At 39.8% G+C, this 10,299-nt stretch overlaps 1 long non-coding RNA gene across 1 annotated transcript; it reads left to right on the top strand.

The window, feature by feature from the left end:
- Positions 1 to 2,983: 2,983 nt before the first annotated feature.
- Positions 2,984 to 9,817, top strand: LOC120407495. The gene is made up of 3 exons (XR_005600043.1): positions 2,984 to 3,124; positions 3,468 to 3,637; positions 5,081 to 9,817. It is a non-coding gene; the product is annotated as an uncharacterized LOC120407495 (long non-coding RNA).
- Positions 9,818 to 10,299: the final 482 nt, after the last annotated feature.

Here is a 10,299-nt window from a genome sequence, read left to right as displayed (position 1 = left end):
CTGAATTATCTTGTTAATTCTTTGGTGCAGGAACCATGTTTGACAATGTGTCAAGCATACCTCAGTTTGTATAATACATAATACTGTACGGCACAGGACCAGGTATGTGGGCAGCATGTCTATCGTTCCCCAGCACTGAATAATCTTTAATCTAGATGCCTCACTTAGAACATGTTTCTTTAGGAAGCATCCCTTTAAAATGAAGTGTCCTGCTGCCGTATTTTTTTCCCCCACACCCTCTGGCTTTGGATGATCATCCAAAAGTTCAAACTCTTACTGTATCTTAGTATTTGAATCTTTGGGGTCTCATCCTCCAACCCGGCTCCAATGCACTACCACCACCATTCCCCTCACCACAGCCTAAGTATAACTGAACTTTGTTATTCCTTCTTTCTTCAAACATGTGCTGGGTGAGCTTTATACCTTCCCTATTACAACTCCTGCTTCCCAGCCTCCATTTTCCCATTGTGGCTCCTCCTGGCCTTTTTCTTTCACCCCTTTAAGGTGACCTTAAGGTGTGGAACTTCTAACTGTGGTATGCAACCCATCATTTTAATCGCCTTCTATACCAGATGGCTGGAGGATAGCTAATGTGTTGCCAATTTAAAAAAAAGGCTCCAGAGGTGACCCCCCCCCCGTAATTACAGACTGATAAGCCTAACTTCAGTACCTGGAAAACTGGTTGAAACTATAGTGAGGAACGGAATTACCATAACACAGATGAATATGGTTTGTTAGGGAAGAGTCAACATGTTTTTTGTAAAGAAAAATCATGTCTCCAGTCTATTGTAATTCTTTGAGGGGGAACAACAAACATGTGGACAAGGATGAGCCAGGGTATATAGTGTACTTAGACTTTTAGAAAGCCTTTGACAAGGTCCCTCACCAAAGGCTTTTAAGCAAAAGTAAGTAATCATGGGATAAGAGAGAATCCACCTCTCCTGGATCAGTAACTGGTTAAAAGATAGGAATAAATGGTCAGTTTTCAGAGGTAAATAGTGTTGTCCACTAAGGGTCTATACTGAGACCAGAACTGTACAACATATTCAGAAACAGTCTGGAAAAAGGGGTAAACAGAGTGATGGCAACATTTGCAGACAATACAAAATTACTCAAGATAATTAAGTCCAAAGCAGATGGTAAAGAGTTACAAAGGGATCTAACAAAACTGGCTGACTGGGCAACAAAATGGAAGGTGAAATTTAATGTTGATTAATGCAAAGTAATGCACATTGGAAAACATAATCCCAACTATACATACACAACGATAGGATCCAAATTAGCTGTTACCACTCAGGAAAGATCTTGGAGTGGTTGTGGATAATTCTCTGAAAACATCCACTCAGTGTGCAGTCAAAAAAGCTAATCATTAGGAATCATTAGGAAAGAGATAGACAATAAGACAGAAAATATCATGATACCTCTATGAGGGGTTTTCAAACTTCATTGCACCACAACCCCCTTCCAAAGCTGAAGCCTGGGGGCTTGTAACCTGAGCCCCACTGCCCGGGGCCAAAGCTTTGGCCCCGGGCAGTGGGGCTCGGGCTTTGGTCTTCTAGATTTGACTGGAGCACCACAGGTGCTCTCAGGAATGTTTACTTTTAGCTCTAGCATTTTAATTGGAGGGAGAAGGGTTTGGATCTTTAACAAAGATTTCCTTTATCCCACTTGTTAATCAGTAATTGATGTTACCTAGATGTTAATAAAAACAAACAAAAGACCAAGGGCTTTGAACAGACCGGCTACAAATCCCTTCCTCTCACCTGCTTACATCTCATTCTCTTGGCTATTGTGATGTGACTGTCTCACTAATTCTCCGCTCAGCACAGAGTCTGCCAGCCTAGCAGAACTTTGCATTTCTAATATTAAAAGAAAACATCTACTTAGACTGCAGGTTCCTTGGGGCACAGACTGTCTTTTTGTAAGGTGTTGGTACAGTGTTGAACACAAAAAGGTCCTGGAGTATGATTGGGGTTCATGGGTGCTACAGTGATAGAAATAACAACTAGTAGTAATAATAATTTAAAGAATAATGAGTCAGTACCAGGCTCCAATGAGTTCACACATCAGTCTGGAGGCTCCTCACTGCATTGTGCACAATCATTTGTACAGGACTGTAAAGGCACAACATTTACAAAATGCAAAAGATGCAGCAGGTTCAGATTTGCCCTTAGTTATGTCTGTACAAACCCATGGAAAAGAAAAGAGTAACCAGTTATGTGAGGACCACAGTGTTATTCTAAGGCAGTGTTTCTCAACCGGTGGGTCATGACCCCCGAGGCAGGGCAGGAAAGAATCAGTTGGGGAATCACAACATACTGAAATTTGCATTACAATCTAAAGAAATGAAAATCTCGCTCTGCCATTGCCACACCCCCTTACCCTCCAAGGTCAAGAATTCTCTGTCAACCCCTCAAACCAAGCACACTGATAAATTATATAAGCATAGCATTTTAATCATTGATACTTTAACAATAAATGTAAGGGAGTCACAGCTTTTTTTTTTTTTTTCCACTTGGAATAAGGAGTTGTTAACCTGAAGAGGCTGTGAAACACTGTTGTAGAGCAAAACTTCAATGGGGAACTGCTGGGGTCCATTACAGATGCCACAAGGCCACAGAACATATCTATAAGGGCAGGGAGGGAAATAGCTAGAGGCCTGATGGTGTTACATACAAGTAAGAGGTAACTCAAATGAGGCATGTTAGAGTCCAGGTGTTAAGCAAGGCTAGGAGGCTGCCAGAGATCTGGCTCTACTTCTTTACCAAGCCACTTAAAAAAGGTTCAGGTTGTAATCAGGATAGGGGTGAGGTTCAAACCTTTGCCTGGCCCTAATTATAGCCTTATCTTTTCATTTAATACACAGAGGAAGGCACTTGTGGTGAAGGCACTAGACAGACTCAGAACACCTGTTTTTCAGTTCCCAGATCTGCCCCCAACTTGCTGTGTAATGCTGGGCCACTCAGTCAATCACTGTGTGCCTCAGCTCCCCACCCTTATTATACACATCAGAATACTTCTTTTCTTCACTGTAATATGAATGATAATAGCTATTTAATGGGCACACTTGCTCTCAAAGTTGTACTGAGAATCTATTTTCAATGAGCCATGAAATCTAGCTCAGGTTATTTTGTTTTGTTTTTTAATTCCAAACACTCAGCTATACCTGAAAAATGAAGTAGTTCAGAACAGACTTGGTTAATAAACAGCGTTCAGCTGTCTACTGGCTTGTGAACCCCACACTACATTTCTTTTTCTAAAACCACAAAAGTGCTGTGTGGGACAGACCATCAGTCTTTAATTGTCTCATTAAAGGAAATCCCCCAGCAGTGATGACCTTATTCTCATAGGGTTTTACCATGACTTCAGACCCATGTGGTATACTCTGTCTTTCCTCTTTCTGATGCAATGAGGTCTACATTATTGAAACACTGTTGCTGATTTACTAATTTATCCTTTATTATCAGAATTGGTCTGACCCTATCTATCTTCATTGCTGTTCCCTTGGCTCTGTTCCCTCAAGAGCATTCCCTTCCACTCCCATGTACTATACACATCCAAGAGCTTGTTTGGGTTATGAGTCAGAAGATAAGAGACTGCCTCCTGATCTATAGCTGTAACTGGAATGCTTCTGGAGGTAAGATATCATTGCCAATATTCTTTACAGTAATTGTTACTTTCTTTACAGGAGGGTGAGTTGAGTGATCAATATCTAAAAGTAGTAGATATACTATTATCATTTGCCTTTACCTGTAAACACAGGCATCAACTCAGTGTAAGTTTCACAGTCTTACTGTACACACTTCCATTTTCTGAATACTCCCTGCCTCCACTTACCTTCTGCTACCACCTCTTGGGCCATGGTGGAGAAGTAGTTGTTGTCCTATCACATACACTATTTCAGATCATGCAGGATGAGCACTAGACTATTGTATCAATACATTTAATATATTTTTAAGCACAGCACATGAACACTTCCATCAAAGTGCAGTTTATACTTTGTGTGTGTGTGTGTGTGTGTGTGTGTGTGTGTGTGTGGTGTTCCCTCTTTTATTAATAAGAGGTTATGCTTAAATGGAAAGTCACACCAACAGGCTCCATAATCCTTCACCTCTCCACTATGCAAACACTTGGTACCTGGGGTTTATTATAGGCTACAGGGCAAAATTCTTTTCAAGTTAGGCCTTGTTAAAATATTGACAGCACGTAACTGCTCAGTGACAAGAATGTCAGTTTTGCACAGCAGCTGTCTGGGTCCCTGGGAGTAAGGTTTGTTTTAGAAACACCACATATTAGTGTTTCTAAAGTGAATAGATTTTTTTTTCAGGCTATCCAGTCTGCAGGAAACTTCATAAATTTGGTTTAATTTTTAATTCACAGCAAAATCAAATTTCAAAATAGCAAAGTTCCCCAGGAACTGGAAATCTTGTGCTACAGCTACTACTGACAGGTCACAAAATAATGTAAAAATAATAAAAGGAAAATAAAATGAAAATACATTTCAAAATTAATTGTTCTGAAAGGAAATTTTTTCAGAATTTGTTTTATTGGAAAACTTGAAAAAGACTTGTTTTCAGCCCGATTTGGAATTAAAACAATTTCAAAATGTCCTGGGAAATGGAAATTCCAATGCTGAGCCTGGCATTGTTTGTTTGCACCACGCTATGAACTTTGTATGATTGCTGTGTGTGCCCAACTCTTATAATGCACGTGCACCTATTGCTTTACTTACGTTAACATAGCCTATTATAATAAATAGATTAGGATGGAAAACAAAAATGTCATGCTATGACTATTTCTGAGGTTTTGATACATTGTTCGATTCTAATGCACAATGAAATCAAGCCCATGACACTGTGGTTATGGCATGCCCCCACAACCCAGGGGAGCCAAGTTCAATTCCCAGATTTGGGGCAGGGACTTGCACTTGGGTATCTGACATTCAGGTGAGTGTCCTAACCACCGGCCTATTCTGGCCTGGGTCTGTCTGTCTCTCCACAGATACCACACAAAAGATGTTAAATCAGTTCAGGGACTATTAGGATTTGTAAACCATTTGACAGCATTTCTTTCTTTCAAGCCTCTCAGATGTGTGTGAATCTCTGAGGTGACCACTGGACATCAAAACAGTATGGAGCTGGTTACTTCAACATCATGCAGCTGGTGACCAACTATACCACCCTGAAATAGTACAGTGTGAATGAACAGACAATCACTCATTGTGATGCTGGTGAGAAGGCAAAAGGTACAGCCAGTAGCTTTCAGATCAAGGGCACTATCACCAGTGGAACAAAGATACACGTAAATTGAAGAAGCATGTCTTGCAATAGTGTGTAAAGGACTTTGAGTACATTCAAGAGCAGTACATTTGAGTACCATTTAACTGGATAATGACCATAAACCGCTATAGAGCATTTAAAAAAAATACTGCTAGTGGGACCAAAATTCCTCCAGCGCATGCTGTTGAAACTGCAATGTTACAACTTAGATGTACACTACAAGAAAGGCACTGAGATGTACATAGCTGACTTATGTAGAGCAGCCTTGCAACATGAAAATATGGCAACTGAACAAGACTAACATCCATCTGATAGAAATGCAGGAATCACAGAAAGACATGGAGAGCATCCCTCAAGCCAACTATGTGCCAGTTTCAAGGCAGGGGCTGGAATGAATATGAGAACAAATTAAACAAGACAAAGATATACACATGGTCATGTCTGTCATTCTGTCAAGATAGCCAGACACCAGAGGGAAGACCCATCTGCTGCTCAAAAGTACTGGAACAAGAGAGATGAACCTAGCGTACAAGATATCCTATATAAAGATACGATTTTGTCAAGGTAAAATTAAACAAAATTCACACAACAGTCATTTGGGGAGGAAATCAGGGTATGGTCACAGCGGGGCTGAAACAGAATCCAAAGCCCCTGCTGATAGCCCATGCCCTGCCACCCAGGGTTGAAGCTGAAGCAGTCAGAGGTCTGTTATAGTCACAGAATCCATGACCGCTGTGACCAGATCATATCCTTAATCAGATATAAAGGGTGTCAAATCATAATATCTAAATCACTGCGAACCAGAACACTCAAGAATAGGTTAGACATTCTGGAATAGAAGCCTGTATCTAGAAACCAGAGATACTGCAAACTGGCCAAACTTGATCCAGGATATCCAGGACCTGGCGAGCAGTTGCGATAGATGTGGGGAAATGAAGGCCAAGCAGCAAAAAAACACAATGAAAACACATAGCATCCCTGACAGACCTTGAAGCAAAGTAGTAATGGACCTTTTCACCACAAAACCATACAAACTACCTCATTACTGTAGACTACTATGCAGACAAGTGGGAGAACTAGACAGACTGTCAGATGTTACCGCAGTGACCTTCATAGCCAAAACACTGAAGCATTTCAGGAGGCAATGTATACCAGACTGTGGCCTGTTGTCTGAAACTACACAGTTTACTTACAAGTGAGTTTTTGCAACTTACCCGGGAATGGGTATTCAATCACATCATCACCACCACCACCACCACCACAACACAGCTGGTCAAATGGCAAAGTCAAATCAGTAGTTAAAATTGCTAAGACTCCATTGAAGAAAGCTTCAAAAAGGAAAGAAGCTATATGACAAGCTATTCTCGATGGAGAGACAGTCCCACAGATGGCCTTAAGGGCAGCTTGGTATAATGCCTGAAATGACACAAGTGTGTTCGTTGATGCCTATAGCCCCAGCATGACTAAAACTAGTGGAGTACTAGACAAAAAGGAAGAGACACACAAAAAGGCCAAATCCTGCCATGACTGACAAGCTAAATACACTACAACTGGAAGACCCTGTCAGGTTTCAATTATTTCTTCAGGGCAAATCACACATTTGGAAGTAAGCTACACGTGTTGTACAGATAAATCCTAGTTCATGTAACATAGCAGTGGATAGGCATACAACACAATGAAACTGCAAAGGTATTTGCCTACGACAAACACAGAACAAAAACATGGATGAGGAGGACTGTGAAATAAGTATTCCAGTGAGACCTGATCAGCAGGACTTGGGAGGGAACATAGGATGACAAGTGACTGATACATATTGAAACAGACTCTCCAAATACCACCCTACCAGAAGCACTAAGTGCTGGGCAGGCTCCTGCCATGACATGAAAAAACTCTCTCTCTCCACCATCAAATCATCTGCAAGATGTACACAATACTTTGTACAATACCAAATGGTGAAAGAACAACCCTCCCAAACCCAGAGGAAAAAACACTTAAAATCTTAAACATGTAATCAGGCTAGGATATTCATGTTTACTTAAATCATCCATCTTAAATGTGACTGAAGAGACAATAGACAGCTTCCCAATAGGGGGCATTATGGTATTATAACATTCTTATGTATAGGATAACATCTAGGAACTTAGATAAGTCAACTTTCAGTGCTTGATGGGAGAGAACAGTATATATGGAAGAAGAAATAAAGCTTGAATATTGTATTGTTTTGACTTTTTAAATGCTTTATCACTGAACAAAATGGTCTACCATAAGCTTCTGCTTGACTCCTAAAACACAGAAAGTTGCAAAAATAGTATCTCTTGTTCCAGAGTTCAGAGTGTGCAGTAACCATTAATTTATGGAAAGATCCTTGATGAAGACAACAAAAATAAAACACTGCAAGTTCTTCACATTATCAGATCTATCCAGCACTAATGGGGCTATTTTTCCATCTTTTCTAAAGAGTTTTTAAACTGTACATACAGAATGGAAATTTGACCATTTAAATTAAAATGAAAAGATATTCAAAACCAGCTTGTCAACTGTTTTTTTTATTTCAGAAGTGCAGACTTCCAGAAAATAAAGAAACTAGTTAAAGAAGTCAACTGGACTGAAGCTCAAGAACTTAAATGTAGAGGAAACTTAGAATTTATTCAAGTTAGTTTTTGTTTAACTATCTGAAATTTTCATCTGCAGCAAGAGGATGAATTTTGTAGGTATAGGATCCAGACCCAGCTGGGTTAAGAACCATCTCTAAGAGGTTATTAGAAAGCAGAGAGCCTAAGAGGTTGATCAACAAAGAAAGCTACATCATGGAAATTGGAAAGTGTAGGACTAAAGAGAATTGCTAAGTGTCAGACTGAATTGACTCTTGCCAAGGAAGTTAAAATAAAGGTGTTTAGTTATTGTCAACTGCTCTTGGGGCAGTTTCTCTAGAAACCCCACTTTCTCCTAACTAGTTTTCCTCTATTTATCTCAAATTAGACTAGTTCATCAATTTAACCTAAAATAAGTCAATTAAACTCCAGCATTTATAGTTTTCCTTTCTCTCCCTGTCAGTGTCTTAGCAGTAGCCTAGTATGGCGCTATAATCTCTCTGTTATCCCAACTCCTTTTGACTCCTCATCTGTCGCTGTTCTCCTTCCTTTATAGCTAGGCTTGTTTTCCTTATTGGGCCCAGCTGTGGGTGCATGCCTCCATGATTGGCAGTTCTGGCAGCTGTGCTGGGGCGGGGTCAGCCTGGTTGCTTATAAGTGCAGAAAATTCTCCTTTCCTTGCTATCTCTGTTTAGTATGTGGTTTGTAAAGCCCATTATAGCTATAGAAAGAAAAAGGAAGGATGAGATTAGACTGTTATGTAGTGTAGATAGGAAGGAGATTAAAAATAATCTAAGTATGGTCCCAAAGCTAAATACTTTGTCTTGGTTTACAATATGGAGGATAATATAGAAAATGCACATGAAGATAGTATGGCTGGTGGAAAGAAATGTCTAGTAATGGAAATTACCACACTAAGGTAGAAGAAAAACTTAGAGTTTAATGCACCCAAACTGGATAAATTTCATCTCAGAATAATGAAAGAACTAGTAACTGGGTGTGTGGGTCAATCACTGGAAGATTGAGCTACCCATGTGATGTGGCTGTAAAAAAGGCAAATGCAGTTTTAGGATTTAGCAGGTATTTCCAGGAGAGATAGAGAAGTGTTGATACCATTGTACAAGGCACTGGTAAGGCTTCACTGGAAAACTGTCTACAATTCTGGTCATCCATATTGCAGAAAAAATAATTCAAACTAGAATTGATATAGAACTACTAAGATGATTAGGGGAATGAAAATGCTATTTTATGAGAGGAGACTAAAAGAGCTTGGCTTCTTTAGTTTAGCAAAAAGATGGATGAAAGGGATTGTGATTAGAGCTGAATGAGTAATAGATTTTTTTGGGTTTGGGAGCTGAACTGAAAAAAACCCCCAAAACCTGGTTCAGTTCACTGAAGATGTTACTATGCCAACAAGAGAGTTTCTCTTGTCAGTGTAGTTAATCCATCTCCATGAGACATGGTACCTATATTGATGGGAGAAGTCCTCCCATTGATATAGCACTGTCTACACCAGGGGTTAGATCAGTAAAACTGTGTCACTCAGGGATATGGATTTTTCACACCTCTGAGTGACTTTGGTATACCAATCTTAAATTTATAGTGGTCTTCTTCAACACCAGACTCCATGTTGCCTTCCTCATTACCTTTCAAAGCAAAGTTTATTCAGACAATCTTTAGAAGACTCTACTTCAAAGATTCACCAGTCTATAAAAGAAAGGGGCAACCCTCCCTGCAACCTCTCTCTCTTTCATCTAAGACCAGTGCTTTTCAGACTCTAGGAATGATCTTGACCCAGGAAAGAATCAGTCACCGTCTTGTTGGACAATTGTGGGTGAGAGAGGCTATCTTAAACAGAACCTTGAACCGCAAATGCTAGATTAAGTTTTAGACTTTTAAATGTTTCCCTTTTATTTGCTTGTAACCATTTCTAACTTTATCTCTTATACATGAATTCACTTAACATCCTATTTTATTTTGTTAATAAACTTTTTATTTTTTAATCTAAACCAAGCCAGTACTGCATTTAAACTGAATGGTTTGGTAACTCCAATTGAAGTAGCAAACTGTTGAATATTGATTCTGTACAGAGCAACAAAGCTTTTCTGAACTGTCCAAGAGAGAGCTGGTCAGTGCAGAACACATGTTTTGGGAAAATTCAGGACTGGGAGTGTTCTGTGGCATCCTGCAGGTAGTAACCAAGGCTGATGGAAGCCAGAGTGTGAGCAGCCCAGGGTGGGAGCTGCAGCAGTGTAGCATTGTGAGACACTGAAGGTTACAGGGTAGGTAGTGACACTGGCCTGGATTGCACCCTAGAATATGACTGGAGGTGTTAAATTGGACAAAACTGAAATCAAAACACCATTTCAAATTGAAAAGTCAAAACAAAACATTTGACTTACAAAATGAAACATTTTAAAATGCAATAG

Source organism: Mauremys reevesii, linkage group 6 (genome assembly GCF_016161935.1).
Source record: "Mauremys reevesii isolate NIE-2019 linkage group 6, ASM1616193v1, whole genome shotgun sequence".
Lineage (NCBI taxonomy): Eukaryota > Metazoa > Chordata > Testudines > Geoemydidae > Mauremys > Mauremys reevesii.
Note: the sequence above shows the minus strand (reverse complement) of the source record. Positions and strands in the feature narration are given on the sequence as shown.